This window comes from Pelodiscus sinensis, chromosome 4 (assembly GCF_052426305.1).
Source record: "Pelodiscus sinensis isolate ZL-2025 chromosome 4, ASM5242630v1, whole genome shotgun sequence".
In the NCBI taxonomy this organism is placed as follows: Eukaryota; Metazoa; Chordata; order Testudines; family Trionychidae; genus Pelodiscus; species Pelodiscus sinensis.
The window spans coordinates 87,690,562-87,716,707 of NC_143055.1; the positions used below are offsets into that span (position 1 = coordinate 87,690,562).

A 26,146-nucleotide genomic window follows, 5' to 3' on the forward strand; every position below is an offset into this window, starting at 1 on the left:
GGTGATATGGCAGCCAGAGGAGTTACCAGCTGTCTGTTCCTTTCCCCATGCAGAGCTGCTCCTCCCAGTGGGGAGAGGAGAAGACCCCGCAGTCCCACCTGCTGTATTTCCTCAGAGCTATATCTTCTGTGTCTCCGTACAGCAGCAGCCCTGCCAAATGACAGGACTGGTGATTCTTCTGCTTTCCTTGCTGGGAGGCACAGCATTGGGGAAAGGAACAGAGCAATGGCAGCTCTTTTGATTGTTCATATACACACTGTGTCTCTTCTGCCTCCCCGGCCCTCCAAGTAACATGAAATGGGGAGGGAAAGAATATTGGGGTGAGCTGGGGGATGAATAGAGTCACATGGAAGGTCACATGGGGAGGTCACATGCTCTTTCCCATTAGCTAGTGTTCCCCCTCAGCACTGGGAAGAAATTAATTTTATTTTCACCACTGATGGCAATCCGCCAAAAGTTTAATTCTGCACCAAAATATGAGTGAGAGTCTCCAAAATCATGAGATTCATGCCATAATCATGAGATTTAAAAAGGTTAAATCATGTTTTCTTAGTTCATTTTTCAATCCTTCCAATGTGTGACCTAGCTCTTTGTCACATACATCAATCCCAAATCATACCTGCCCATATCTTGAGGAAAAAATGTCTTTTAATGATCATAAAGTTAGAAGCACTATCTAGTGGCACCAAAAGTTTCACGAGGAGTAACGGTAGTTCGGACTAGGAAGCCTAGTCCGAACTACCTAGTCGGTGCCGCGTGTAGCCGCGTGGCACTGAGTCCGCACTAGCAGACATTTAAAAATGGAGGCGCCCGGCAAGTTGCAAATGAAGCCCGGGAAATTCAAATCTTGGGCTTCATTTGCAACTCCGTATGACTACATTACCACCCTAGTTCAAACTAGGGTGGTAGTGTAGACATACCCTCCCTTAGTTCTTCTGGTTCAGCCATTCTGGTCTTCAAGTCCATATGGAGGGCCATGAGTTCATTTTACTGATTACCTACATATACCACCTGCCCATAAAGCATTCTCCATTCACTGCAATAAACTGGGTATGCGTCACTCTGTTGCTGGACTTCTTCCCATATTATCTTTTTACTCTTTTACCTATGGAATCTTGTTAATCAGATGTACCACCTCTCCCACTCCCTCGCATAATTGTTAGCTGCTTCTAGTTACTTGGGAGTTGTCTTTTTAAACTCATGTGTTCACTCTGAATAGCCTTGCACCCCTGATTAAGAGTTAATGGATGCTAAAGAAGTTAGAAATCAGAGCCGTGTTAAGAAGCTTCTAGCCTTACCTAGCTCTTGTTTGTGCTCCCTCTTCCTTCTTGTAAAATGATATTGAATGCTCCTTCTCCCATAGCTGCAAAGTGTCCATTGCTGAAGTGGGAGAGCATTATCTATACTATATGGAACAGACAATCATGTCAGTATCTAGGAGCCAGAGAAGCAGATAAGGCAGTTCTTTCTGGGGGGGGGGGGGGGGGGGGATTTTCTACCTGGCAAGTCAGAAAGTTGCATGTTATCCAGAGCTTCCTGAGACTGTCCTTAGCAGGAACCAAAATCTCACTACTCCCAGATGATAAAGTGGAGCTGCACTGCAACTGCAGTAATAGTTTTAGATTTTATCCAGCTAAAGCCTCTTTAGTGTTAATTTGCAAGTAATGGAATAACTGAGTAAACTTTAGTGACACCATGTATTTTACATTAGTAACAAATGATCCTCAAAACAAATATTATAAAGTTTTTTATTTTTTTAGATACATTTTGAAAAAGCATCTGAACCTCTAGATGTTTATCGAATTATTGAAACCACGAGAAAACAATATCTAGAGGTTCAGATGCTTTTTCAAAATTTATCAAATTATTTGAACCACAAGAAAACAACTATTCTTTTCAAATGTCTGTTTTTAATCCTAAAAGAAGCAGGAAGTACAGAAGTAAAGAATATGAAATAACAAGTGTAGCAAGAAGTAAAGCTATACTTACTTCTCAGTTAAATTTCTAAGAACATATTAAACTGATTCTGCATATAGGTTACGCAGCAGAATGCACTTAAATTGATTAATTAGGATGCTATAAAAATGGAAATGCATTTGAAGTCTTCAGGCATGATAGAGAACGGACTTACAAAATATTAAATCTCAATTCGCCATGCTTCAATTCATGCCTCACAGCCATGTGTTACCATTCAGAGTAGGGTCTATTGATTTCATTATTGCAGCAGTATTCATAGGCCCTGTACAACAAACATATTATTAGGATAGGAAGCCAAAAAACCTCAGAAGGCTGCATACAAGTTCAACACACAGAAATGGCCTATTCAAAACAGTCAAGCTCAGAACAAAAGAGTTCAAATTGTGTATTTCTCTATTTTTATTAAGAAATTTCATGGATATTAAAGAGCTAGAGAATTATGTTTAAGTAGCCAGCATTCAATTCACAGACATAGTTTTCAGCTGTGCTAATGCTACACATTTATTATTCTAGGGCTGTAGTAATCCACTTCGCAAAAGGTCCAGAGTTTCCAGAATAGGTTTATCCTCATGAGATGATGAAGTCCTTCTACTATAAGGAAGCATACATTGTTATTATAGTAGGAGAAATGATAGCAGATTGGCTCACAGTGTATTAGTATCTAAATGAGGAGAGTTTTCTGAAAACAGGAAGCATTTTAATTCAGTCAAAAATAAAGTACAAGCTTTCAACAGTAGGATAATTAGCCATTGGAACAATTTACCTAGGGAGATGGTGATTTCCCTAGTACTTAAGTCCTTAAATCAGGATTGAATGTCTTTCTAAACGATATGGTATAGCTTAGACAGAAGTTATAGGCTTGATATAGAAATCACTCTGTGAAATTTTATGGGCTGTGTTATGCAGGAAGTCCCTCCTGGCCATAAAAATCTATGGAAAAAAAATCCACAAATACTATTCTGCTCCACTTTTCTTAGGATATTGATGGTTAAGCAACAATTTTTGTTAGTCCCTGGTTGGTTTCTTATGCCAGGTTTCACTATATTCTGTTGTAACTGGATGTAGTCTAGAACACTTTGTTGTCAGAAGCTTTGTTGACAGTATCTGTCAACAAAGCTTCTGTCCAAAAAAGCCTGTAGTCTAGACGTACCCTATGAGGTTATGTCTACACTACGAGTTTTCTCGGGCAAAAATATGCTAATGAGGGACTCATTTGCATGAGTCACAATCTCATTTGCATATTTTCTGCCGATCCATTTTTGCGCTGGAGTTTTTGCTCAAAACCAAGCAGTGTGGACGTTTTCTTGCATAAAAAGATGTAGCCTCTGAGTAAAGCAAACATATTTTCTTCTAAGTCCCATACTTCTCCAAAGCACTAAATTTTCTTTTAAAAATTATTCCACTTTGAAATTTAAATGCAAAAGGCTATCTTCAAAATCCCTACATATTGAAGTTTGAAAGATACAGGAAAGTGTGTATTTTACATATTTGTTGCTGCTTTAGTAACAAAGTGGTAATCTATTTATGTAATTAATCAGTTGAAATATCCCTAAGGATTTTTTTTCTAGATAGATACCTTTTGTTGTTCACCAGTAATGAAAACATTTCATCAAGGCTTTCTGCCATGATTGATAGTCTTTGTTGAATTTTGTTGAAGGTTTTTTTGTCTAAGCAGTGCCGTGAGCTCTTTGTTCACTTTCATGGGATCTGGAACATTGTTTTAATTCTTTACTAGTAACAGGTGTTTCCTCTATAGGAAACCATTAGCTCCACATTTTTAAACAATGCAGATGTGATTTTGATTTCAGACTTGAAAGTTTGCTTTTGTGGGTTTTTTTTATAAACCTAGATAACACATTGAATAACTGTCTCAGCATTTTAATGTACTTGTAAATTATTTAAACATTAAAGAATGGATTCAGAAAAGAATTCTTTAACAATTATTTACTGTTTCTAAAGATATTATTGAAAAGGTGATGAGATTGCTCTAAATAAGTTGCATGTTTTTAATTATCTATTTACCTTTCCTTTTGAGTAAGTGAAGGTGATAAGGTTTTTTTATCTATTCCTAATGGAAGGTTCAAATTGAAGGAAAACTGAGAGAAAGCAACTTCTCTCGTTAAAATAAAGTTTCATTATGATAAATATGGGGGGAGGGGGGAGAACTGAATGAAACAGTTCCCTTATTAAATAGTTATTCTTTGAACCATGAACAAGGGAGCACAGAAGCAAAAGAGAAACATGAAAGAAAGAAGACTTAGAACTGAAGAGAAATTATTTATCTATCTGCAGTGCAATTGGCACAATTAAAAGCAACATTGTTTGGTTAACACTGATTCCAGTAACGTAATGTCTTCTAATTTTAAATATAGAAAGCTAGATACTTGGGTAAATGAATGGTAGAGTTTGTAAATGTGTTCATTATAAGTGAAGTGCTATACAGAGAGTTAAAAATTTGACAGATATACCAAGAGTGTTCAGATTCAGAAGGTTTGACTGCTTGAAAAGAATATTACTATATATAATAATTGGAGGCTAACTAGTAGGAAAGTTTTATATAGCTTACTTTTGTATATACTCAAGCAGGCCACATGTGACAATGTCAGGTTGGCCTCTTTGGAAGATGTAAAGAAACAAAAGTACCCATCCAGAGTCTTGTCATGTAGCAGTTATGATCCTGATTTAGAATAGAGAAAATATCTGTGCTCTGGAGCTCTGCTGCTTGGGCCCCTTTGTATTGCCTCTCTGTGCAGCTCTTAGGGCTTGCAAGTGTGTGTGTGTGGGCGCACAAGCATACTGCAGTCTGGGTGGTGCTAAGGGCTGACTGCCTTCAGCGCCACTTCTTCCTGCCCCCTCACACTTGCCCTACGGCTTGCAGTGGTTATGAGCCCCATCAGGTATGACCAAGTTTTCTGAGGTGTCATAAACTTTGTTTACATCCACCAATTCTGGCTCTCTATGTTCAGCTCTAACTTACCTCTAAATGTCTTCTAAAAGCCCAGTAATAGTAGAAGTGTTGGTAATACTGAGAGAAAATATTGGCCTTCTGTGATTCAGCAATTTCTCTGGTTTGTCACTGGTCAGGTCCTGAAGGTGCTGTACAAGAGAGGTTCAACCTGGTTCAGCCAGGGTGTTTTAGGACTTTTCTCTGACTCCCATAAGATAGCTAGGGAAGAGCTCACCCCCTGAAGTAAACAACAAAGGATGCCCTGAGAAATTGAGTACATGTTCTGATTTTATTCTCAGTAGTCTGATTATTGTACATGATATATGTGGAAAGAAGTCTCGTGAGAAGAGGGTGTGCTTGTGAAGCCATGTTATCAGAATTAAACAAGTATCACTGAGACAATATAATTGGGAATTTAATCACAGTAACAAGAGAATGTAAAGATTTTCATTCTACCTACTGTATCTAAACGAAAAGCTAGAGGCTAGAGACAAAGAAAAGGATCAGATAGAAAAGAATAGGTGGTGGAGACCTAAACCATGTGGGACTCTATGGAAGAGGGTGGTTCAGAGGAGTCAGTTCTTTAAAGAGAATGAAAAAGTATTCAGATAAGCAGCAGTGGAAACATAACAGAAAAAAAAACCCAAGATGCAACATAAATATAGAGCGATCTATGGAGAGTGGAGTAGTCCACACTACGAACAGCTGCACTGATATCAAGGAGAAGGACAATAGAGAAAAAGCTATCATCAGCATAGAGGAGAAGATGATTAACAATGTTATTTTCATGCTGTTACCCAATTATGCATAATAAGTGGTTGCAAATGAGTCGATCCAAAGGTGTGTATTCTTTCTGGAGCACAGACTTAAGGGAAGTAAGAAATTTTAATTTGGGAATTTCAGTTAAATGTTGCTATGGCCCATCATTCTCTTTCAAATATTTTTCCCCAAAAATATAACTTGATGCACTAGAGACTCAGTTGTGCTGAATATGTTTTGATCATCCATTTTGGCTCACTAATGAGCACATAGACTCAAAGTTCTGAAGCATTTTTGGTAAACAGTCATCAGGAGCCAATGAAAATACATATGAGATATCTAGTTACAACCATTGAAACTGAAGCTGTTAAAAAAATATCCAGACATTTACAAAGTAACTGAGAAGTCCCTAATTGAGCTGCACACAAGCTCTGAATTTCTGGAATATCTAGCTGTCCTATTTGATTGTTTTGTTTTGTTTTTTAAATCAAGCTCAACATTAGATCATGACAGTGAACAATGTAGAGAAGAGGAAGAGGGAAGAAGCTTTTAATCAACAATTAATATCTGTGAAAAACACTGGTTATAAAGCAGAGAAAGCAAGGCCAGGACAAGCAGGAGCATAATTCATATCAGCTAATATAATTTATATCTTTAAATCTCAACAATTCTATATAAATTATTCCCCCGAAGAAGATACTGTTTCCTGAAACATTAATTATTCTGTCTATATTTATTCAACTCTTATATTAAAATCCTATATTCTATAATTACATTAGTGCTTTCTGCATAACACACTTATTGTAATTAAGTGCTATATTATAAATGCATATATATAGTATCCAATCTCTTGTACACAAATGTAGGGAACATTGATGTTTGGTTCTGTAGATGGATAATTGGTCTTGGCAACAATGGTATCATTAGCTGCGCTTTTCTTTGTATCTCATCAAACATGCAAAACATGGTCAAATAATTATTAAGTGGGCATGTAAGTAATGTTTATCTTAGGTCTTACTCACATAATTAGAACGTAAATAGGATGTCACTAAAATTGCATTATCAGGCAGCTGTGGGGAAAACAAATTATACATAGAGACAATTTATCAAGACCTTTGATATATAGTATTATCAAAGCCCTCGTTGATCAAAAAATGTAATTAGGAGCTATAACTGGTAACAAATATAAAATATGTGAACCATTTTGGAATAAAAAGTATTGAAAAAGTGTCTTATATCTTTAAAAAAGGTATTTTAAAGAATGCATTTACAAATGTTTGCCATCTCTACCAGAAATGCACAATAAACCATCTTGCTTTGCAGTAATCCCTACACTACCCAGTGGCTATATGTGTTACTACAGGGAGTCCTCAGTATATCTCTCCCCATTATTTATTGTTTTGGATATCTGTTGCTCTTCAATAGGGGAATGTGTGTCGGTTTACATTGGCCCTGATCCACATATATGTCATTTGCACGGATCAGCCATGCATGGCTAGGTGCTATCCACAGCTTAGTGGGACTTGATGCTGTTCTTGCTCTCAAGAAAGAAATTGTCAAGTTGATGAAGGATGTTGGCTTTTAGAAGATGGTGGAGGATGATGTACAGGAATTGTTGGGGTCTCACACTGAACAACTAACAAACAAGGAACTGATTGAGCTGGACCAACTACGGATATCTGAAGAAAACAAGGGTGATGATGACAATGACCTTGGGAAGGAAGCCAGAAGTCTGACAACAAAGAATCTCTCCTCTTTCCTTGGATTGGTGGATGAGTTGATGATGTCTTTACTTTTATGTCTTTTTAGTATTAAAGTATTTTTGTTTGTTACAAGTAAAACAAAATATTCCTCAGAGAAACCATGGACCTAAATTACTGTTGATGTCATAACAGATAAATGGGGTGAACTAAGACTTAACGCATCCTAAAAGCCTTACCAAATCTCACAAGAACTCACTCCATTATTGCTGCTAAACCATTTCATCACAGCCTTCCTTCTCATTCTACTGCTCTTTGACTCCCCAAGGAAATCTCTAGGAATGGCCGTTTTCTAGAGTACATCGCCTCAGAGAATGTTTTTAAATGGATGTGGATTGTGATTGTAAGGTATTAATTTCCATCAGGAAATGTAACCACAATTCTTTATTCCTTATCAAGCACTAGACCAAACCAATCTGTTAAAGCTGTAGATACAGTATTGTATACACCATTCTTAATATCTTATGCTAAGTAATCATGTAACTTTAATGAATCTAATTCTTCCCTAGTGTAAGCTCATACAAGTCAGTGAAGCTACACAAGGGATAGATTTTGGCCTCTTATTGCTAATCAAATCAGTAAACTAGGCAAACAGTGGTATAGCTACAGGAAATTAATGTCCATTTAAGAATTAGAAAAGTGAATCTTAAGGTACTACACTTTTAATGTCTGTGAATAAAATCAGCCTTTCATTGTCAGAGTTACCTTTAAGTAAACCACAAAGATATATGATTGCATTTTTTTCATTTTCCCAATTAAATTAAAATTGTTTCAAAGCATGATCTGTGGATAATAGCTCAATGAAAACTCCTAGTATTTCATTCTTTCAGCAGTTTTCATTTCCTTCTGAACCAGGATTATTAGCAGATATTTATATACGCAGAAAGTTAAGCTACAATATTATTAAACTTTTTAAAATGCAATTACAATACCATAAAGACACAGCTGTTTAACATCTTTCTCATCAGAATACTTGAAATAAAAAGAGCATTTCCTAAATACAATGTTACAGTATTTTGGAGATTTGCATATGCGATTTATTTTAGAGAACATCCTTATAAAACAGTATCACAAAACAATTCAAACAAAGACACCAAGTAAAAAAGTGAGCTTTACAGAGAAGTTGCAGGTAGTTGAAAGTGAAATAATTCAAGAAAGGTGAAGTAACTCCAGTAGAAAAACTCTCACAAGGAAAAAGCAAGCCCAAGGTTGGAGGTATGAGGTAAGTATATGGAGTTAAAGAATATTTAAATGTAACATCTGAAGTGTAGTTTAAGTGTGTGGACATGAGATGGTTCAATTTATGAAGTGTCTGGTTACAGTATTATAGATAGCTAAAGTGTCAGAGAGGAAAGATTAGGACAGAGCAGAAGAATAGGAATTGCATTAATCAAGATTGGAAGTGATTAATTCTTTATTAAAGATTTTAAAGTCTTGCTATGATAATTGGCTGGCATATACGAGGAACTATACTATGATTCACATCTCTAAATCGTACTGAGCACTTACTTGTTCATTAAGTTCTCATAGTCCTATCAGACATTCTAGTATACTGAGCAGATTAGACATCAGCAGGCAAAATTATCATTGGTTTGATTATTGGAGTCCATGGGCTTGTAACAAGAATTAATTAGATTCAGTTATGTTATTGGATTCTCACTGTCAGCATTATATACATGTACCTTTCAGATCTGCGTATTCTCATTAAATGCAAAAAAATTATTAATGCAATACTAGGAGTATAGTCAAAAATTACCAGAGGTAAAAGAGAGAAATATGAAGGTTAATAATCTTAACTCAGCCTTAATACACATCCTTGATGCTTTGATACATTAAATATTTTATAATATGGATATTATGGTACACATTTTAACTCAAAATACAGACATTGAAGATACTGCATATATGCAATTCATCCACAAGTGAGCTTTTAATGAACATTAATGCAATGATAAGACATGCAATATTTACATCAATTTACTTGTTTTAAAAGCCAAAGTGAGGGAAAAATGTCTGTGCTCAGTAGTGTTGCAATACAAATGGTTCCAATTAATCTCCAATACTCACATCTCACTGAGGTACATGGTAAGGAGAAGTGTAATTTCCACTTGGTCTACATTGTGTGCTGGAAAGCAAATCCTAAACATGTTCTCAACACAGCTGGAAGTGAGGAATCAGTCTTACTGTGGAAGCAGAAACATTCATATGTGGGGCTTCAGCACTCCCCAACCTTGTATTGCATTGAATAGCATGCTCCATTTCCAAGCCATGTATGACCTAAAGCTTGTTCATGTGACAGATATCTCACACTGACTGAAAAGCAAAACCAACAACCCCGGGCAAAACAAAAAAAAGAAAATCCTCCCTTTCTACATCTAAAAAGAAACTTAAGCTCTTACCAGGTTTATACCACAAAACTTTGCCACCACTGTCTACTTGCTGAATGAGAAAAAGTACTGCCATATATGCTAGGCCACATTATTAAATTGGCCTCTCATACATCATGTCAAACTAACAAAGACAGTATAATAGGAATCATATGTATGTACTGAATGCCAGTCCAAGGTTTAAATAAGTGATTGTGGGATGCCAGAACCAATTGTTTTGCATTTCTGTGGATAGCCAATGAGGAGGAGGAGGAACAGGACTATTTTTTGTCTCCACTGTTCCTTTAGCCTAAAGCTGTCTGGCATGCTGGAAAGCCAATCAAATTTCCCATCAGTTAAGTTGATTAGTAACAATCATGACTCTTTCCTTTATACTACATCCAGAAGTCTGCTGCCCTCTGTCATTAATGGCCACTTGTTATAAAGAGTAAGATAACACGCCCCACAGAAATATGCAGTTTCACATGGGAGAAAGGCAAGAATTTCCCATGAATAAAAACATGTACGTTATAAGCAGGTACAAAAGATAATGCTCCAACATGGGACCATATGCAGTGAGCATACTCATGATGTTAAGAATTAATGATCAGAACTTATACCCTGGGTATGTTTCCCATGCTTGTTGAAGTGCAATGTTACTTACTGGACAATTATTCTTTTGATCCCCGGCTTCTATGCTGAAGGACATTTAACTGAAAACAAAGTCTTAGTAGTGTAGTACTACTACAATCTAAGTCAATGATAACATCATAGAATGAGAGCATAGGGTACATAAAGGAGCACGTGGGCTGTAGTGATGTTATTTATTTATTTTGAAAAGAAAATAGAAGGAGATGTAACAGATGGTATTATCATGTAAGTAATTTTTTTCTGAATCCATTATAGTCTGCATGCAAGAGAGTGTGTGGCCCTTTTAGTCCATCTGCTCTTCTACTTACATACTATAGACCCTTTTTTTAGAAAGTGCTACAAAGTGCTCCCTCAGAAAGAAAAAAAAATGTTAGCAACCTACTTCTGTTTTATAGACATAAACATGTCTATAAACATGTCATATCACTTAATCTGTTGTGGTAGGCTGCAGAGCAGATGTGCCTTACTATAACAGCTTTAGAAGCAGTAACTTGCAGAATTTACATTGTCCTAAAGACTCCTATTTAGAGAGCATTCAAGAAACAACATAGAAAACATTGCCTATCTCCAGAAAAATTAAAGAGTAACAGAGGGATTTTAAAGGAGAAAAACTTAAGGAATATACACTATCTTTGATCAGTGCATGAAACTATACTGATACATGTATGAATTTAAAGTGAAGACAGTATCCACACAGGTATTTATGCATCTACATTTATGCAGCCCCATCCCAGCAGCTTTCTAACCCTACAGGTTCCTAAATTCATGTCTTGTTTAAGTTCTCTCTGTAAAACTTGCTTAGGTTCCTAAGATTATATCTTGGGAGCATGTACACTGCTGTTTCAGGCCTGTATGGAGCCTAAACCTCAGCACAATCCTCAAACCAGGTGCTCTGTTTCACAAAGCAGAAGTCTCTCTGTGGATCCAAGCCTAACTAGCTCTTATGGAGTATCTCATTCAACGCAAACTGCAGTGCCACTCTGTATGTTGAAACATATGTAAGTCTCTATTTAAGCTTCTTTCCTGTAGAAGTAGCACTGAGATGTAGAAATTTCAACCATTTTTGTGGCTACAGACCAATGGAGGGGTGATTGAAATAGAGATACAGGAGATGTGGCTGACACTCTCCATCCCCAGGCTTGAAGTACAGGCAGTCCCCGAGTTACGCGGATCCAACTTATGTCGGATCCGCAGTTACGAACGGGGCCCGTCTCCCTGGTCTCCAGCGTGCTCCTTGGCTTTGCTCTGCTTTGCTCCCTATCTCCCTGGTCTGCAGACCAGGGGGATGGGGAGCAAAGCGGCGGAACACGCGGGCAGTGGACAGCCCAGACGCGTCTGGGCTGTCCGCTGCCGCGTGCTCCGCGGCTTTCCTCTGCTTTTCTCCCCGTCCCCCTGGTCTGCAGACCAGGGAGAGGGGGAGCAAAGCAGAGCAAAGCCAAGGAGCCCGAGGGCAGCAGGACAGCCATGGCGCGTCTGGGCTGTCCCGCTGCCCCCGTGCTCCGCGGCTTTGCTCCGGACGCCTGTGGTACAGCAGCTGGGGCGCTGCCGGTTGGTCCCGTAGCGCTGCTCTGGGTGCTACTGGACCAACCCGGCAGCACCCCAGCTGCTCTACCCCAGGCGTCCCCAAGTCAGCCGCTGCTGAAACTGACCAGTGGCTGACTACAGGAAGCCCCTGCCCCAGGCTTCCTGGAATCAGCCGCTGATCAGTTTCAGCAGCAGGTGACTTGGGGATGCCTGGGGTTCTTAAGTTGAATCTGTATGTAAGTCAGAACTGGCATCCAGATTCAGCCGCTGTTGAAACTGATCAGTTTCAGCAGCGGCTGAATCTGGACGCCAGTTCTGACTTATATACAGATTCAACTTAAGAACAAACTTACAGTCCCTATCTTGTACGTAACCCGGGGACTGCCTGTAGTAACAACAACAAAATACATGGTTTCTGCTTTTATGACCCCCATTATAAAAAAATGTCCCAACACAACTCTGGAACAGTGTAAACCATAGTGAGCTAGAACCATGTATGGCAGCAGCAAAAATACAGATTAGAAAGACTCCAGGGCTATGTCTACACTCGCAGCTTCTTGCGCGAGTAATATGCAAATGAGGCTGAGCGTGGAATATCGCTGAGCCTCATTTGCATACCTAATGAGCCACCATTTTTTTCAGAAGAGGCTCTTTCACAAGAAGGAGTGTCTACACTGCCCCTTCTTGTGCAAGAAAAACCCTCTTGCGCAATGCCGTTCTTCCTCTCAAGTAATAGGTGTAATGGCATTGCACAAGAGGGTTTTTCTTGCACAAGAAGGGCAGTGTAAACACTCCTTCTTGTGCAAGAGCCTCTTCTGAAAAATATGGTGGCTCATTAGGCATGCAAATGAGGCTCGGTGATATTCCATGCTTAGCCTCATTTGCATATTACTTGCGCAAGAAATGTAGGCATAGCCCAGATGTCTAGAATAGATATAAATATGATTCTGGACAATGACTCTTAAGACTTTTGTCTTCAAAACCAGCCTATTTTCTATGTCTTTCTCCCATACTTTATGAGCTTTGTGATTGTGAATGTGAGCTTTTTCTGATGGTTCTTCTGCTTTCATAATTACTAAGGCCCTATCGAACTCATGACCACGAAAAATGCATCATGGACCATGACATCTGGCCTTTTGTGTGCTTTTACTTATACTATACAGATTTACAGGGGTATTTCTCAAATTGAGTATCCTCACCCAAAAGGGAGTTGCAGAGGGATGCAAAGTTATTTTAGGGGTGTCATTTTTTAGGGTATTGCCATCCTTCCTTCCATTCTGCCTTCAGAGCTGGGCAGCTGGAGAGCAACAGCTATTGATTGGGCTCCCAGGTCTGAGTGCAATGCTCCACCAATAGCATTGCAGCAGCAATGGGTGGCAATACCATTCTATGCCCCTCTTACTTCTGTGCTGCTGCTTTCAGAACTGAGCAGCTACATACTGTTGGCTGCTGACTAAGGGAGTAGTTCTGCAAGCAGCAATTCTGCCTTCAGGGCTGGGATCCGCACGACCAGCTCTGAAGATAGTGCCGTCTTCAGCAGCATCACAGAAATAAGGTTTACAGCACTGCAACACCCCCCTATAGTAACCTTCAGTGTCAGGATCCTTACAATTACACCACTATGAAATTTCAGATTTAAACAGCTGAATTCATGCAGTTTATGATTACTAAAGTCCTGTGACTGTGGAAGTGACCAAAATTGACTGTGAACTCGGCAGGGCCCTAATAATTACATTAGTAAGGTTATTTTTAAAAAAGCACTTTTAAAATTATCAAAGCACAATGACTCTTAGGGTATGTCTAAACTTGCACCCTCTTTCGATAGAGGGATGCAAATGAAGACATTCCAAACTGCAAATGAAGCCAGGATTTAAATATCCCGTGCTTCATTTGCATATTTGTGTTATGGCGCTATTTCGAATGAACAGACGCTGTTAAGTCACGGTTATTTTGAGAGAAAACCCTTCTCTTGAAATAACTAGTAACCCTCATTGTATGAGGAATAAGGGTTATTTCGAGGGAAGGGTTTTCTCTAGAAATAACCACGTCTTAACAGCATCTGTTATTTCGAAATAGCACTATTTTGAAATAGCTCCATAACACAATTATGCAAATGAAGCACGGGATATTTAAATCCCAGCTTCATTTGCAATTTTGAATGTCTTCATTTACATCTCTTTTGAAAGAGGGTGCAAGTGTAGACATATGTATAGTCTTGACACTTTTGTCTCCAGAATTGATAAGATTTGTTGTTATATTTCATCACAAGTTTGGTAGGAAATGAGGCTTTCATAGCTCCTTCTTTTAGAAATGCATCACATGTGAATTAGGATCCTCCTTCCCTGTTTAAAAAAAGGGAAGGGGGACCACACACAAAATGCAATAGCAAAAATGAAGAGGGGAGAATTCAGCAGTAGAGACTTTGAGAAAACCAAAGGGGAAGGTATTTGTAGGTGGTTTGTATTCTATACCGTAAGACACCCCAACATGTTAACAGAATATCACAAATACAGTACCATATAGTGAGCTGAGTATTCTCTGAACATCGGAAATGTTCTAAGGCTGCATCTAGACTGGCATGATTCTGCACAAATACTTGTAATGGAAAAGTTTTAAATACTCCGATGCTGCCACTCAGGGATAAGCCCTCTTGCGCAAGTATTCTTGCGCAAGAGGGCTTATCCCTGAGCGGGAGCATCGGAGTATTTACGCAAGAACCACTGATTTTGTACTGTACAAAGTCAGTGTTCTTGCACAAATACTCGCGGCCAGTGTAGACAGGCGGCAAGATTTTGCACAAAATCTTGCCAGTCTATATGCACCCTAATTGTTCCACCATTCTAACACCTGCATTAAATAACTCTTTGGTGATTCTCTGTGGATGTTCAGGGGGTCCAGATCCCCAGTTAGCATATATATATCAGTGTAGCTCAACTGAAATCTACAAAGTTGAATAAATCAGTTCAGGGTCAGTCCCAGAGATTCTCACCTTTTTTTTTTTTGGTTTATATTTTAAGTATGGAGGCATATTGGGTTTCAACATTATCCAGGTTTGAACATGATTTGAAGTGTTGTTTAAAGAGAGCTCAAAATAATTTATTTACATTTCTCGCTATGAATATTCATGCTTCATTACTTTTTTAAAATGTGTTTGGCTATGCAGGTGATCTGGTTTTAATGCCTTGTTCCTTGAGTTAGGTGTGCTATGGAAGTAAGTGCATTCAGCTCTTTAAGGTTAATACACTGACTAAAGAAATAGCATCTTTGATACGTAATGACCATGATACAAAACTTTGTTAGCATGAGATAAAAGCAGAGAATATAGGAACATTCTTGGGAATGTGAAGGATAAAAAAACCAACCAAAACAACCCTTGTGAAATTGTAGGTAGCTGTCAGCATAGCCTGGAGTTTCATTATTTACCGAACTATAGAGACAGGCATCCTAAATTTAAATGCATATGTTATATTTACTCCCTGTGGCTCCCAAGAAATTCTTCTTATTTGAATTCATTTATGTGCAAAACTAATTAGTGAGCTCAGTGATTTTTTTCTGTGGCATAGAAGATAGTTTAATTCCAGTATTTACTAAAATGTTCAGACTAAATTCACTATAAACTTGTGACTTGCATGTGAGCTTGTCAATTCAATATATTTCTAGAAAACAAATGAAACAAACATACCCTGAGTTATACAGTGTATATTTTCAGCGCATGCTCTATTAAAGGAATGCACATGACCATCCTTTCAATGTGTCTTTTTAAAAATCTTCTTTGGAAAACTTACAGTACATTTAACAACTAGACTAATCTATTTGGATCATCCATCAGAGAGAGGAGTGCTTTTCCATCTGTTTTCTGTGAAGCAGTCAGGGAACATTTTTAGAGCATCCTTTCAGTCTTATTTTCTCTAAGCATGATTCATAAAACAAAAGAATAACATTCCACTAATCAGGGCTCTATCTTATTTCCTTTCCTTATGTTATTGCTGAGAGGTAGCATATCAAGTTAAATGCAGTACACAGAAAAGTAATAGTGCACTTAGAAAAATACATAGTGATTGAGCATATGATTTTCTCCCAAAAAATTATGAGAAAAGCTTACAATTTAAAAACCATGACCTGTTCACTTTACTTATGTACATAGTTCAGCTGTGTGATTGCTTAGTCTAATTTAAAGCGCGCACATAAAGGAGAGGTTTTAAATACAGGCAGGAGTTTGGAGAGTGCACGAGGAAAGAATTTCGATATTAAGAGCATGCAGCAGTGAATGACTCATGTTTCTTGAAAGCTCAGTAAGGATTTTGAAGGGAGGGTTTTTCTTTATTTAAAGAAAATAACAACTGGTTACATCCCTGAAGAAATGTGATTTAGGAAAGAACAAAACAAAGAAGGGTGGGAAAAGCTTCTTGGCCTAAGGGAAACATTGAAAAACAAGAGTGGAGTAGGGGAGAAGGACAGAATGGGGTAATTCAAATGAATATGCTGCGCTGAATTAAAAACACGCATGTGAGGGTTGAGGAGAAAATGAAGACAAGAAAAAAGGAGATATGTAAACTGTGAAGGGCCTTCAAAGGGAAAAAGAGAAGTTCAGTTTAATGTAGGAGCCAGGAAAAAAGTACTACAATAAGGTCTGAAAATGGTCATCGAAGCAAGCAAGATGAATAACTTTTGTAATTGGTTGTTACTATGGAAAGGGATATTGGGGTGATTCAGCACTTTTTGACTTCAACAGATGCTTGATCGAGGTCTAAAGTGAGAGTACACAAAGCTAGGGAAGAGTAATTGAATTCAGCCTGACCATTTAGGGGAATGGAGAGAAATGAACTCAGTTAATACAAAGGAACGTTTTAGTGTTGTTCAATAAAATATAATAAGAAATAATAAGATGGTATCTGTAAGCATTCTTATTAGGATAATTCTTCCAGTACCCGTTTAATTTGAGGAAAGTGGTGAAAGGGCTGTTACTGAAGATGTTGATTTTCCCCCACACATCATATCAATACAGTCAGAGAGAGAATACAATGTGACATCTATTTTAAAGTTGATTTTCAGAGTGAAATAAGACAGTCTATTCTCACTCTGTTATTACTCCTCAGAGAGCACCAGCTCTGGTTCTTTGTGGAATGAATTAAAGAGACAGAGTGAGAGACAGGAACCTAAAATGAGATCAATATATTTCAAGCAAGACACCTCCTTCCCCCCCCCCCTCCCCCTTCACCTCCCGGGACTGTATTGACACTGGTACTTGGGTGCTATCTTTTTTATGTAGGTAATTTATTTTGTATGAAAGTTCATCTCTTGGAGAAATCATCTGTGTACTTTGTTGTGGTAGGTAGACTTTTCCATCTCAGGACAAATTTTCAAATGCAAGTGCCTAATTATTCCAGCAAAAAAGTGACACACACAAATTCCTGCATTTTGACATAGGATTGGATTAGATGAACCTTGCGGCCCCATCTATCTTTACGTTTCTCTGAAAACACAATGTAAGCAACAAAACAGGTAATTACTTGGCAAAGAGTACATTTGAGCATGCAGTTGTACATATACATATAGGCTACGTCTACACTGGCCCCTTTTCCGGAAGGGGCATGTTAATTTCAGAGATCGTAATAGGGAAATCCGCGGGGGATTTAAATATCCCCCGCGGCATTTAAATAAAAATGTCCGCCGCTTTTTTCCGGCTTTTAGAAAAGCCGGAAAAGAGCGTCTACACTGGCCCCGATCCTCCGGAAAAAGCGCCCTTTTCCGGAGGATCTTATTCCTACTTTCAAAGAATAAGATATTTAAATCCCCCGCGGATTTCCCTATTACGATCTCTGAAATTAACATGCCCCTTCCGGAAAAGGGGCCAATGTAGACGAGCCCATAGGTTTTGCTCTTGCCATTATTACGTGAGCTTTTGGACAAGAAATGTGAGGCAGTTCAATTTTGAAATTTGGTCCCCAGTCTGTTAGCAACATGAGGCAAGAGATGTAATCTTTTTTTTTTTTTTTTTTTTTTTGAGAAAGAGAGAGAGAGATCTTTGGCAATCTGTATAACTTGAGATTGATGATGTATTTCAGGGTTACTTATTACCAGAGCATGATTTTACAAGTTTCCTGCTTTGCAGAGAATAAAATGGTAGGTTTAAGCACAGTTTTCAATACGTATAACCCTAATAAGTTACAATAAAGTTTTAGCTCTCTATTAGTTGTGAGTTATTAAGTCTGTGTAAAAGAACTGCTATGATGCAATTGTGAACAGAGTGAAAAATAATATGTTCACTGCAATATGTTGGAACATGCATTAAAGCAAAGACAGCTAAACCTAAGCAGCCTTAATATTTTATGCAAGATACAAACAACAGAAAATCATGGTAGTTATGTGCCACACAAGTAAGTGACCATGTGGTACAATTTTAAGGAGCAGTAGGAAGCCCTGGCTGGGATTCCCAAGATTTCAGTGCTCCTGAAGCTCTGTGAAGTAAAGTCTAAGGGATGTTGCAGTGATCTTTCACCACAATGCCTAATTAATCACCACATCCTAACTCATTCTGACCCTCTTTGGGGTTGCTTGCCTTCCCTGTAATGCAAAATTCCAATAGACTCTATTTTGGGCACACACACCATTTTGGAGTTCTGAAACAACAACCAGGCTCCATCTTGATCACCCTTCTCCTCCTCCTTTTTACCGCCTTTCCCACGCCGTGGTGGGAAAACCCTGTGGTCACATGGCTATAGTCTGCCCAGAGACAGCAGACATGTAACCATAGTCTGCCTGGCAACAAGTTTACCATATAAGGGCTGCCTTTAGCTCAACTTGGGGCTGCCCATCTGAGTGGCAGTGCGTGCAGTCACTCAGCTGGGTATGTCGGTACCACACCTTAGGATTTCTGGGTTCGGTAGCCTACCTCACAAGCAAGGACTGTGCAGCTATCTGCCATTCCTCTTGTATTCATTCACACTTGCTGCCACGATGATGCAGGGGAGAGAATAATTGGGGAAAAGCCTGTCACTGCTACAGTCCAGTTGCTGTTCCTGCGTTTCCTGAGACGAGACCAGAATCGGGTCACCGGGGCAAGACAAGCTGCGAGAGAAGGTACTATGCCAGTCATCACGCTACGATTAATAGAGCTTTCTACCTTGGCTACCTTGGTCTCAGTCTAGCTTTTATTTGTTTTTGTTCTATTCTTGCATAGTGGGGTCCTTTAATCCTGTTAAGTCTGTTACTTACCTGTTTACCTTTCCTGTTCTAACTGTTATAAATAAATCCTGTTAGTTCACTTCACCTGTCTCTCTTAGTCATTTGAGGAACCGAGACACCACCTGATGATAGATGAGGGTGCGGGGACGGGCCTCATAGCTGGTGTCCTTTAGGCCAAGGAATTTCTAGCTAACATCCCAGGATCACCGAGAGTGACTAATCATCAATGCTTTTTCAAGGTATAAAGAAGATGAGAACCAGCATCAGGCATGAAAACATGAATGTTTTCCCTCACCTCAGTTTTGGCCTAAGATATTCTGGCCTTTCCTGTTCCTCTCTTTCACTAGTCCCTCCACTTCACTATCTGGAACTCTCCCTACCTCGACCAAAAGCTTAGGTTCACTCATGGGAGGTGTCACTAATTCTACTACCTATCATGAAAGCATGTGTCCACAGATGAAGATAAGGGTGCGGAGGAAACCCAAATGCAGCCCTCATTTTAAGAACAAATTGCAATCACTATCTCTCACCAAAATAGACTGTGGCTCTTGCTGAATTTTCAGTGTGGGTTCAGGGGTTCTAAAATTCCAGTTGCTAATACAAAGTACTGTTAGCAGTATATCTACATGTCATAGAATCACAGAATCCTAATACTTGAAAGCTAAGTCTAAGCTCTACCCCTCTGTTGGCAGAGGGATGTAAATTAGCTGTATCGAAAGTGCAAATGAAGACCGGATTTAAATATCCCTCACTTCATTTGCATAATGGCAGCCACTGCTTTTATTCGAACTGGGGCAAGGAGTACAGGATCTTTCGAAATGGGGCATTTCTCTCAAAAATGCCCTATCTAAACTGCCATTTTTTTTCAAAAAGCCCCATTTTGAAAAAAAAGCAGTGGCTGCCATTATGTAAATGAAATGTGAGATATTTAAATCCCCGCTTCATTTGCACTTTCGATGTGTCTAATTTACATCCCTCTGCTGACAAAGGGATGTAGTTTAGACACACCCGAAGAGACTTCAGGAGGTCATCGAGTCCAGCCCCCTGCCCTGGGGCATTTCTAAACTGTCATTGTCAGCCTAAGAGTTACTTTCACCTCTTGTGCTTTTATTAGTGTGTGCTATCTCATTGTATGATGGTGAGAAAATGAAATGTGCACCATGATTAGTAAACTCTTTTGCCCATATTTCAAAAAGTAGAGGGCTGTTTTCTTTCTAATCTCCCACACATTCATCATTTTCTCCATATTCTTGAAAGCATGTGTAACACTGAGGCTATGTCTAGACTACAGGTTTTTTTTTTAAAGTGGCCTTTTCTGAAAAAACTTCACTTGTGTCTAGACTTCCGCCGTGTTCGAAATTACATCGAAAGAACACAGCATTTTTTTCAACAGTGGTAAACCTCATTTTACAAGGAAGAACGCCTTTTTTCGAAAGAGATCTTTTGAAAAAAGGCATTCTTGAATGAAAACAGGGATTTTTTGAAAGAGAGCAGCCAGATTGCCTGGGTGCTCTCTTTCGAAAAAGCAGATTGCTTTTTCAAAAAAAGTGGTGGCTGTCTAGATGTTCTCTTTCGAAAGAAGCTTTTTTGAAAGTTTATTTCAAAAAACCTTCTTTCAAAAGAAGCGTGTAGTCTAGATGTACCCTGACAGACCCCTGCTATTTGGGTAGAATGGAACCTAGAACCTCTGAAGCTTAATGCATGAGCCTCTACCACATGACCTAAAATCCATCTGTCTATTAGCTAAGTCTGTAGAACAGATTCATTATTGTCTATGTAAGTGGTCTCAGCACAACTAAATAAGACTGTACACCACACCCAGGTATGTGGATTACACATGAAATTGTACAGTGAAATCAGGAATGGATGATATGGATGAAGCTGATTAAACATAATTTCAACAAACATATAGTTTAAACCCTACTCCAACACTCTTTGGTCTATCAACATCTATGGTCTGGCATGAGTTTACTTAGTTAGATGTCCATTTATCATGGGTGTGGCCAAGTTTTTGCGGTCTCATAGAGTGTGTTTACAGCCACCAGTCCAGGCTCTCAGAGCTAAATAAAAGCATAGAACACTAATTTACACCTAAATGTCTTCTGAGAGCCCAGTAAGCAGTGGAGGCGTTGGTAATGTTGCTAAACAATATTGACCTCCCATGCTTCAGTAAATTATCTGGTTCGATGCCAGTCAGGTCCTCATGGTGCTGAACTAGAGAGGTACAATCTATATTACATTTTCCTCTTGAGAGGTTAAACCTAAAACTGAGAAAATGTTTAAAATGCAAAGTGAGTAAAGTGAGATCTAGCTAAATAGCCTTTGTAACATGCTATATAAATGTAATTAACATATTATGGTCAATCAATAAGAAAAAAATGAGAATAAAAATTAGGCTTAGCAAAGTGCTGAGACCAAGAACTATCAAACCATTCATCATTTTGAACCACACACAAACATTTGATTTTTGAGGGTGTTTTTTCCCCTCTCAGATAAACAAACCATGACCATCATTAACAATCCACTTTTAAGCAATTGCAGGACCATCTGAACAAATCAGGAACTGCCATACCAAACCTTGGTCCTAAACAGAACTGATTCTAATTAAAATGCTCCTGGCTAACACAGACAGTCACTACTGGGAGATACTTTTTTGTGTGCTGAGGTTTAGTGACATTGATTATTCTTTCCGCTTATTTGCTAATTGTTAAAATAATAGTATAATGAACCACTAAGAATATCCATGGGTATTTAATCAAGTGTTTAACCTCTTTAAGGGAGACTATATAAATAGCTGGCATTGTAAATATTTAAAGGCCTATGAATAAGGCTCACACTGATCCCTCTCAGCAGACCATAGATGTGAATCTAAGAACATTTCACACAGCCTTCCCCTGAGCATCATCCTGCTGATACTATGAAATAATGATGTCTATAAATCCCAACATTTAAAATAGCATATGATCATTTTCTTTTTGATTCCATAGTGTGAGCACTTGCCTGAGACAAAAAGTAAAATTGATTATTTTTTTTAAATAATAAACTTTTCACTTTTCTTAAAACTATGGCATCTAGATGAAGGGTATGGATTACCAGAGAGTAATATGTGTTCTGGCTTTATCATACATATCTCAGCTGCTGGAAAGATACATATCATACATATCTTAGCTGCTGGCCCTATAGCAACTACCACAGCTATGAATTTCCATACTTTGCTTATTCAAGTGGCTGCACTCTCTCTGATGCTGTAAAATTATTAATGTTTCTTTTGCATGAGAAATTTAGCTGTTTGTTTATAAAAAGAATTTTTAGGACATACCAAACTAATACCAACCCTGGTACCTTCCCTTGCAACAAACCCCGTTGCCAGCTTTGTCCACATATTCACTCTGCTGATACCATTATTGGGCCTAATCTAGTGAGTTATAAGATCAAGAATACATATTCCTGCGCATCCAGAATATAATTTATGCTATTATGTGCCGAAAGTGTCCGTCTGCTATGTACATTGGAAAAACATCTCAGACACTTTGACAAAGGATCAATGCCCACAAAATAGATATTAGACAGGATCACAAAGAAAAAACAGTTTCTTGCCATTTCAACCAGAAAGGACACTGTCTCAATGACTTAATTACCTGCATCCTGCTCCAAAAGCCTTTTAAATCTGTACTTGAAAGGGAATCCTCTGAATTGTCATTCATGCTAAAATTCGACACTCTACGTGTCGGTCTCAACAAAGACAGTAACTAATCTTACCCATTACAAAGATAGCTTCCCCAATTATCACCTCTAATACCATTAGCTCACAGACATTTACCTTTCCCCACCTCTAATATCATTAGCTCACAGACATTTACCTTTCTTTCCCCCCTCCCTCGCATTCCCCTTGTGTTCTGAAATGTAATTTGTCTTTTTCATATGTGTTCCCTTTTTTTTAAATTGTATCCTTTGGTATATATGGTTGTGATTATTTTCTTCCACTATTTGATCTGTGGAAGTGGGTTTGGCCCACGAAAGCTCATCATCTAATAAACCATCTTGTTAGTCTTTAAAGTGCTACATAGTCCTGTATTTTGTTTCACCTAAAAAGAAAGAGAACTATCACTCCATGTATTTACATATAAAATTCCAAATTCATTTAGAAGAACATTTATATGATAATATAATATTTTACGAAGTATCTGTACTTCGTTTTCCTTACAGAACGGCTACGTCTACACTGGTATCCCTTCCGGAAAAGGGATGCTAATGTAGTACATTGGAATAGGCAAATCCTCGGGGATTTAAATATCCCCCGCGGCATTTGCATTAACATGGCTGCCGCTTTTTTCCGGCTTGGGGAAAAGCCGGAGAAAAGCACCAGTCTAGATGTTATTCTCCAGAAATTAAAGCCTTTTCCAGAGGATTTCTTATTCCTTCTTGAAAGTTTACATGAAAGTAGGAATAAGAAATCCTCCGGAAAAGGCTTTATTTTCCAGAGAATAATGTCTACACTGGCGCTTTTCTCCGGCTTTTCCCCAAGCCAGAAAAAAGCGGCAGCCATGTTAATTCAAATACCGTGGGGGATATTTAAATCCCCCGCGGATTTGCCTATTCCAAAGTCTACATTAGCATCCCTTTTCTGGAAAGGGGTGCCAATGTAGACGCAGCCAACATGTTTAAACAAACTGTAAAATATAAGAGCAGTAAAATCCCATTTAATTGGTTTACCAGTTAAAGGTAATGTTAAACACTATATTTAACTGGTTAAACAAATAAAGGGGGGCAGTTGGAGAGGCTGAGTTAGAGCGGCCTCCTCCCACTCCCCATCCACTACAGCCAGGCTAGAGCAGCATAAACCCCAGCTATAGAACTGCAGGAAGCGGGCTTTGCCAGCCCTGCACAGGGCTGGAGCACCCCAGCAGTTACCTTTACCGTTAACTAGTAAACATCACATTTAACCCATTACCCACCCACATCCCTATAATATGTCTTATTGGTATGCACTCTTTCCAGATTTGGAAGTAGTTTACAGTCACATTTGTTTGTATTATTGCTAGGACCTGTGGGATGTTTTTATACATTTTCAATTAAAGATGGAAAAACTTTAAAAACAACAAATAGTCAAGCAGCACCTTAGAGGCTAACAAAACATGTAGATGGTATCATGAGTTTCATGGGCACAACCCACTTCTTCAGATGAAAGGAGTTATTAAAGTTTCAGTTTTGAAATAAGTAGAGAATGAGGGGTGGGAAGGAGAAATAGTCAAGTAGCATGTCCATGCTACATGAAGCTGATAGAGAAGTTGCAAATTGTTCTTAAGTACCCATTTTTTTTATGCAATTAGGATGTGGAATGTAGAGGGCCATCCATCCACTCTTTAAGGTACTGTAAAACTATTTGTTGATCTTTAAGTTTTTCCAATTACAGACTAACTCAGCTACCCCTCTGAAGCATTTAAAGATGGGGTTAGCATTAGGAAGAGCTCCTTCTGAGCTGCATCATATTGATGGCGCATTGTGGCCAGATAGGCCAGATAATGAAGCATAACTCACATTTTGTAGCACATATAAACTTTTTTTTGTAAATCGCTACACCTTTGTTTGTGTGGACTATACAGTTACTTTTGTTTCAGCAAAGACCAGACTACCACGGCTACATCTCTATTACTTTGTTTGTGTGACTTTATTAATTGTAAAGATCATTCAGTAGGGGATCACATCAAAATGCAGCTTTAAGAAAAGTACAAATGTACATGTAATTAATATGTGGCATAATTTAACTGAATAAGAACTAATAACCAAGTACTTTATTTTGTGATGTAATTTGAACTTTGATTCACAATGTGACAAACTCTTTCTATGATGTATCCCAAATACAGTGATGTACACAATTTACCACAAAACAAGCAAGTGATCGAGGGAACTGACAAAAAGTGATGGGATTTACATCCCATCATTACATGATAAAATGTGAACAAAAGGAAATGTTGATTCATAATGGATTTTGTACTATAGACACGTACAGTTTAATACAAATTTATGCAGGTTTGACTTCCCTGGTCCAGCACCTTTGGGCCATCCTGAATGAAGTAATTTGCTGGATTATGGGAGGGCCCCTGCTTCCAGCATCCCAGCCTGCTGCCTCCCTCTATGGCTGGTTCTGCGCCAGCTCCATTGCCACTGGGCTGCGGCCCCACTGTTGCCAGGCTTGGGTACAGCAGGCTCTCTGGATACGGAGGTCTCCAAACACTGCAGTCCCACTGCTGCCATGCTCTGCCAGGGCTAGGACTCATTGACTGCTGGCAGCCCCACTGCTGCCATGCCCCACCAGGACTTCCTGGGGATAGGCCTTCCCACCCCTGCTGCTGCCCCACTTGGTCCAAGCAGGGCTCGCTGGTTCCCTTACTGCCCTTCCCAGGCTCCCCACCACTGGACTCCTGGCTGGTTCACACTCCCCAGTGCTGGTGCTATCTGGTCCTTTTGGACCACAGATGTTGCTGGACCAGAGAGTCCCAGATTTGGAAGGTTTAACCTGTATAATAAAAATCTTTGTTTTGTTCCTAATAACTTCATTTTGAATATATATTAATAGACCAGTTTTTCCTGCTGCTTAATAAACTAGCTAATATTGAGAAGTAATGTGTGTATTTTCTAATTGATAAGCTAATTTGGGAAGGTTTATTATGTAATATGATGTGAATGAAATAAATGGGAGGACCTTATTAATACCAAATATATACAAGAAGTATTTTAAAGACACCCAAGTGTTTTCATTTGTTTTGTTTTATCATGAATCAAGTGACTAGAGAAGTCTTGCAAAGAGACTATTTGATTTGAAGACCATAACATTTCATTATAACTGCTAGGGGAAAAGATCAATTATGTACACAGAGGCAACACATGAAAAGGTGATTATTGTGGTGTTTAAATATATATATTCAATAATGTAATGGTTTACAATAATAGCTGAGGCCAGGAATTCACTGTGAACT

The 26,146-nt window shown here is 38.7% G+C and overlaps 1 long non-coding RNA gene across 2 annotated transcripts in view; it reads right to left on the reverse strand.

The window, feature by feature from the left end:
* The window catches only part of LOC149524542 (uncharacterized), a 189,563-nt gene that overhangs the window by 124,237 nt on the left and 39,180 nt on the right, over positions 1-26,146 (reverse strand). The window contains exons 2-3 of one of the 2 annotated variants that reach the window (XR_016349460.1): positions 4,955-5,162; positions 1,299-2,239 (exon numbers count right to left, since the gene is read on the reverse strand). The exons of the other annotated variant lie outside the window; for it this stretch is intronic. This is a non-coding gene — a long non-coding RNA (uncharacterized LOC149524542). The remainder of the gene's footprint in view (positions 1-1,298; positions 2,240-4,954; positions 5,163-26,146) is intronic. 2 annotated transcript variants of the gene reach the window in all.